Source organism: Zingiber officinale, chromosome 7B (genome assembly GCF_018446385.1).
Source record: "Zingiber officinale cultivar Zhangliang chromosome 7B, Zo_v1.1, whole genome shotgun sequence".
In the NCBI taxonomy this organism is placed as follows: domain Eukaryota; kingdom Viridiplantae; phylum Streptophyta; class Magnoliopsida; order Zingiberales; family Zingiberaceae; genus Zingiber; species Zingiber officinale.
This window is the reverse complement of record NC_055999.1, coordinates 110,785,619-110,793,341: the sequence shown is the minus strand read 5'-3', so window position 1 is coordinate 110,793,341 and position 7,723 is coordinate 110,785,619.

Here is a 7,723-nt window from a genome sequence, read left to right as displayed (position 1 = left end):
CTATAAAACAGAAGTTGAAAACCAACTTGACAAACGAATTAAAATAATTCGAAGCGATAGAGGTGGAGAATATGGTGCACCGTTTGATGAATTTTGTACAGAATCTGACATTATCCATCAAACAACAGCGCCTTACTTACCTCAATCAAACGGTGTTGCCGAACGTAAAAATCGGACACTAAAAGAAATGATGAATGCCTTGTTAATAAATTCAGGCTTACCTCAAAACTTGTGGGGGGAAGCAATATTATCGGCCAATCACATTCTCAACAGAATCCCTCATAAGAAAAATGATAAAACTCCATATGAACTATGGAAAGGCCGCGAGCCATCGTACAAATACCTGAAAGTGTGGAGGTGCTTGGCAAAGGTCAAAGTATCTAAACCAAAGCAAGTAAAGATCGGACCTAAAACGTTCGATGCGGTATTTGTCGGATATGCCCATAATAGTAGTGCATATCGTTTCCTAGTTCACAAATCAGACATTCCTGATATACATGTGGGAACAACCATAGAATTTCGGAATGCGATATTCTTTGAAAACGTATTCCCAAATAAAAAGGGAAACGTTGAAAGTGATAACAACGGAAGTTCAAACAAAAATGACGTTACCGGACTTAGCTGTTATAAAAGGACTATTGACGATCAAAGTGAAGAGCCACGTCGTAGCAAACGGGTTAGAGTTGAGAAATCGTTCGGGCCAGATTTCATGACTTTCATGTCAGAAATGAAACCAAGAACATTAAGTGAAGCTCTCTCTAGACCCGATGCTCCAATGTGGAAAGAAGCTGTCAATAGTGAAATTGAGTCTATCATGAATAATCATACTAGAGAATTAGTAAACCTTCCTTCTGGTAATAAACCATTAGGTTGTAAGTGGATACTAAAACGTAAGTATAAAGCTGATGGATCAATTGACAAGTATAAGGCCAGACTTGTAGCCAAGGGGTACAAGCAAGAGAAAGGCCTTAATTACTTCGATACATACTCACCGGTGACAAGGATTACGTCCATACGAGTGCTAATAGCCATTGCAGCACTGTATGACCTTGAAATACATCAAATGGATGTTAAGACTGCGTTCTTAAATGGTGAGTTGGAAGAAGAAATTTATATGGAGCAACCCGAAGGGTTCATGGCTCCTAGAAATGAGAAAAATGTGTGTCGACTTGTTAAGTCGTTGTACGGACTTAAGCAAGCGCCTAAACAATGGCACGAAAAATTTGACAAAGTAATGCTGTCAAACGAATTCAGAATAAATGAATGTGACAAATGTATTTATGTCAAAAACACACTTGAAGGCTATGTAATTGTCTGTCTATACGTAGACGACATGCTAATAATGGGCAGTAATCATGATATAATCATGACTACAAAGAAAATGTTGACCAGAAATTTTAATATGAAAGATATGGGTCAAGCAGATGGTATATTGGGAATTAAAATTCTCAGGATAATAGAAGGGATAGTTTTAACACAATCCCATTATGTAGAATCTGTATTGAAAAAATTCAATGCGTACGATCTCTCTACAGTGAAAACACCTATGGATCTAAGTCAACACTTAGCGAAAAACCATGGTGAGACCATATCGCAGTTGGAATATTCTCGGATAATAGGCAGTTTGATGTATCTCACAAACTGCACACGTCCAGATATTGCCTGTACGGTCAACAAACTGAGTCGTTTTACGAGTAATCCAAACGACACCCATTGGAAAGCATTGATGCGAGTTCTCAGATATTTGAAATATACTATGAACTATGGATTACATTATGGAAAATATCCCGCTGTGTTGGAAGGATATTTTGATGCTAATTGGATATCAGATACAAAAGACTCCAAATCCACTAGTGGATATGTATTCACGATCGGTGGGGGAGCAGTATCTTGGAAATCCACTAAGCAGACTTGCATTGCTCGGTCAACTATGGAATCCGAGTTTATAGCACTAGACAAAGCAGCTGAGGAAGCTGAATGGCTGCGGAATTTCTTGGAAGATATTCCAAGTTGGATGAAACCTGTGCCTACCGTACTAATCCACTGTGATAGTCAATCGGCGATTGGAAGAGCACAGAGTAATATGTATAATGGAAAGTCACGACATATACGTCATAGACATAATATCATTAGACAGTTGATCTCGAATGGAGTGATTGCAATCGACTATGTTAAGTCCAAAGATAATTTGGCAGATCCTCTAACGAAGGGGTTGAGTCGAGATCAAGTATACTGCTCATCAAGAGGAATGTGATTAAAAATCTACAACTGAAAACGACTGTAGCGGTAACCCAACCTTGACTGGAGATCCCAAGATCTTGGTTCAATGGGACAACGAAGTTACAGAAGTTGTGGTCCAGCACATTCGATAGTTTATCTCTATCCCAATCCTAGGATGAATTTGTGCCGTCCTACCTCATGTAGTGAGGTTAAGCTTATGCTTTTAGTGACTTCTATACCTGATAAGGTGGAGTATGGTAGGATACTCTTGATAGAAGTGTCACCTATGTGAGTGTGAAGACAGGCCGCTTTAATGAAACACTCATGAATCCAAGATAGTATCCATGGCCGAAACGGAACCAACCATGAGAACCTAAAGTAGGTGAGATAGATCTCTGTGTGGGTGTTATTGTCTAAGTATACACCAACAGCTGAGCAGTTCAAGACATCACGTTCACTGCGCAGCCTAGTATACTCGATAGCATTTCACTAAGGAAGGTTCAAAGCCACAAGCTACCTCTCCCGATGCAGTGACTTATCGATTGGACTCTTGTATAGTGTCAGCATGCATACACGCATTGCATTAATTTCCATTCATGTGGGGGATTGTTGGATATTGGGGCCTTAAATGGACCAAAACGATTTTGAGGAAGGAAGCCATCAATTGTTGAAAGTCGTAATTGACTTCAAAATTGAAATCTGTGATTCGCGTAGATAGATTTAGACTATTAATTTGCTCAAAATTGATTAAGGGGTGAATGAGAAATTAATGTCTAAAGTCGGCCCAAAATAACATTTATTATTCATTAATAAAGTGCATGGGAGAATAGTCCCACATCGGAAATTCTCGATGTGTATTCTCTACTTATTAATGAAGATGTGTTAATGGAGTTAACACAAAAATAAAAGGACAGGTGCTCCCTTAGCCCAGGGCGAGCAGGTGCTCGCACCTGTGAGCCCGCCACCCGCCACGTGAGCACATGCGCAATGGGCGCTTTGTAGGCGCACTTTGCACTTTTTCATCCTTCGGAATGGATGATCTAGATGGATCCAGCCCAAGAAATACATCCACTCACCCAAAGGACACTCAAGCTCTTCTTTCAGTATAAATAGAACCCTCCAGATGATGGAATAAACACTCAATTCACTCAATCCTCTCTTCTCTTCCTCAAGCATTCATATCATCTTGTGCATTCAAGAGTCCAAGAAGTCTACTAGAAGGTTCGCTGGTCTCGGAAGTCGGAGTGCTACGATTCCGAGACGTTCGTCGTCGTTGTATCTTGGGAACGAATTGCAACAATCCGTTAAGCACCGTAGCGGAGCAATATCGTTTACGGAGATAGTGTCGAACACTAGCCTCGACGATCAGTTTGCATACTTCAGAAGCTACCCGGGAATAACAGATTTTGCTCTAAAAGAATACCCATCAGCCGCCTTCTACAATGGTTGTCGCTCACGACATCACTCACCGACCATCTCTCACAAATACTACTAATTCATCTTTCAAACAACGTACAGTTGTGTGCTTTTTGACTGAGGCTGAATATCTCGTCATTGCCTCTGTAGCATCTAAGATCCAATGGATTAAGTCACTTTTGACATATCTGGTTCTTCCGGTTACCACGTCTGCTGTGCTTTTCACTGATAATTTGGGCCTCCGAACTGCAAGTTACTCATATTTCTGCTGAGAATCAGTTGGTTGATGCACTTACCAAGTCGCTTTCTTGACCTCGATTGTTTGCAATTTGTAACAAGATTGGTGCCATTTCTGGACACCATCTTGAGAGGGTATATTAGGAAATAATTATTATAAGTAAATAGTTATTTATTTCCTAGTTATTAGGGAATAATTATTATTAGAAAATAATTATTTGTTTCCTAATTATTAGAAAATAATTATTATTAGTAAATATTTTTTATTTTTTTATTTTCACTTGTAATAATATTTATATATATCATATATTATTATTAATAATATGTATGAATTTTATTGTCATATTATCTTAATTTGCTTGGACTAACGAGCTTATCTAATTTATTGAAACCGACAAGCTTGTCCGACCCACCTAGCCTATCTAAACCAATCAACTCATCTAGCTTATTGGATCGAGTAACTTGTCTTAGTCCTACTCTTTGAATTGACTAACTCGTTTAACTCACTTGGACTAACTGGCCCAATTTGATTGGTACTCGTGACTCACTCACTTGAACTAACTTGCTAAGAATGACTTTCCTTCTTTTTCAATGGAAGTCATCTTCATGGCAATTTACTTTAATTTTACCGTTGTAACTTTAGTTTTATCATTGCAAATTATATATTCTAAATTATATATTTAATTAATTTTCTATTGCATAATTTTAATACGCCATTTATTTATTATTTAATTTTGGGTATTTATGACAGAGAATTTTATGAATTTTTATTCAATCAAACTTCAAACTTCAATTATTAATATTTTCATTAGAATAAAATAATTATTGATTTATTGAAGTAAATTACAGAGAGTGCAAAAAAAACAATGATTCCTTGTGTGGTCAAATTTGATGGTCAATTGAAATTTGAGATTTAACTAAATCCTAATTTAATTAGAAAAAGCTATTTTGAAAATGAATTTGTCTGTGGCATTAGTCTACATTGACATTAACGCGTTACCGTCAATATGTTTTCAAAAGCATCCATTGACATTAACATTTCAAGCATAATTTATAAAATCATGATCCTACTTAGAATCAATTTAAGATCAGAATCAGATCGATCGAGATCGGATCGTAGAATCATACGATCCTATCAAAAATCATTAAAATCTTATGATACATAAATAACTTAAATTACATTACTATATATATAAATTTAAATTAACTAGTAATTTAATTACCATTCTAGCATAGAAATAATATTTATATTTTCATATAATATAATATAATAAAATAATATAAACTTCATATCAACACAATAATAATAATAACACATGCATTAGATATATTATTACTGTGCTAATATCTGTTTTGTAGGATTATTGTCTAACACTGTTTTGCAGGTTTGGCTTGATCGGTCGATCGAACCCAATGATCGGTCGACCGAACAAGGCTAACTCAGAACAGACACCAGTTCAGATTAAAGCAGAGCGAAATCCGATCAAAGCTCGATCGGTCGACCAAACCCTGACGATGTGGCGCAGATCAGTTCGATCAGAAGCAGAGAAGGACACTAAGTTGATCGGTCGAACGAACCTACAGATCGATTGATCGAACGATCACCTCATCAATACAACATTAAGTACGAATCTCGACGAACAAGGAAATTCTCTATTCAGTCGACCAAAAAAAGTGATTGGTCGACCGAACACTTTAATGTCATTAAATGCCGAAGATCGAATCAGCATTGAAGCTCAGCGAAGATGGAAGGGAGCTGGTTCGGTCGACCGAACCTAGGGATCAGTTGACCGAACGTCGACGACTCTTATAAAAGTGAGTTCGAGGTCCGAGGCTGGAAAATGAAATCTAGTGGGTTCGAAGTTCATCTTTGTGTTAGCTACTGCTGTTCGTGCTACTGCTCTACAACTCGCGTAAGCTACTACTTCATTCAAGCGTCGACCGAGCATCATCTTCCATACAAGTGTTGGTATATTTTTATTTTAAGAAGCTTGTATTGTACTTAAACTCACATAAGACAGTAGGTTGTCACTATCTTATATTCGCATATTGTACGCACTACTTCTTTCCGAAATTTTCGGAAAGAAGAGTTTTAGTGGATTGTCATTTGCCCAACGGTACGATCAAGGATCGCGGACCTTGGAGTAGGAGTCGACCTAGGCTCCGAACCAAGTAACCGAACATGTTCTTTATTTTCTGCTACACAACTTTGATTTAAACGATTAAAAGAAAAGTTTTTAAAAGCGCGATATTCACCCCCTCTATTGGTGCACTCTTTCGATCCTACAGGTCTATGGTTGGTCAAATGTGAGGTAAATCGATTATTCTAGCCGACCTATAAGGGTAACCATCCTTGAACTTGATCGGTTATTGACTGGCCAGACACGCTATTTCTTTAGTTTAAAAGTGAAACACTGAAACCCTTATGTTTGATTGGTTTAAGGGTCGGTCGGCCTTTTTTCAACATGGCTCAGAATCCGACTAGGTCCATCCAACGAGCCTTAGCATCGGGCAGCCAATCAGAGCCAGATGGGGGGATGTTCTCCTCCGTTGACTTTGATCTTCATGTCACCTTGACTTTGACCTTTACATCATCTCCTGGGTCCACTTGTTATAACTCGTATAATAAACTATTATATATATGGGTCAATAAATTTGATTACTTATTTACAGTTCTATCACATAAATTAAATACACAATACTCGAGCTAGATGTATATAGCTTGAGGGATAGATTAGTTAAGTAATCGAACTTGAGAGCTTAGGAGTAGAGTTATAAATGAATTGAATATTCATGAATAAATTTAATATTTAACTTGATAATAATTTATTTATGTTCGTTCAATATATACAAGGTCAATTAATTGAACAAAAACTTATTAATATTTGCGAACGATATTCCTGAGGAATATTATTCAGGAGTAATATTCATAAATAAAACTTTTATTAATATACTAAATAAATAAACTTTTAAAATAAATAAAATAAATTTATATTATCAAATTTAACAATCAATTAAATAATTAATTTAAAATATAAAAATATCATACAATCAAATAGTTTAAATTGACAATCGGATAAGATTTAAATGAATTAAAATTAAATTCATACAAAAATAAATCAAGTAAAGCTCAGAACAATTATTTTTATATAATTTGATTCATTTTAAATCCGATTTAATTGGACTTCCCACGACTTATCTGGTTTACCGCCCTGAGGCCATGCACAAGCTTCCATTGCAAGCAAGTGGCTTGACTACTTGCGGAGCAAGTTCCTCAGACATTGGATTTTTTTTTGGTCCCACCCACCGAAGTAGACTAAATACATCTACTTATCTGTCTCTTTTAGATATTTCTATATATAGAAAAGGCTTAGTCATGATGTTGCTCTCAAGGAAACGTGAGGTGACCAGATGTTTGACTACTTGCTGGGCAAGTTTGTTATCTTTATAAATGCAAATGCCCCTTGCAAACTCATTAGTTCAACACCATCAACAAAACGTTGATCTGCTCGAGTAGTTCTGAGAAGATTTGAATCAGTTTATATAACTTGGTGTTAATTAAGAGAGTACAGATAGCTAGAGATGGGCTTTGGCTTCTCCTGCGTGCCTGGCATCGGTAGCAAAGTGAAGCCTCCGAAAGCTGATCGAACGTCGGAGCAGAAGGATGTGAAGATTGTGGGCAAGGGAGAGGAGGAGGAGGAGAAGCGAGGAAGAGAGAAGAAGAAGGAGAAGAAGCAAAGCAATCTTGATCAGGCAGCAAGGATGATGCCTCCCTTCCTCTCGCGACCGAGCCTTCTTTAAGTAGCTCGATCGTCGTATTGTCCTGCTCATGTTGTGTTGTGCTGTGTTC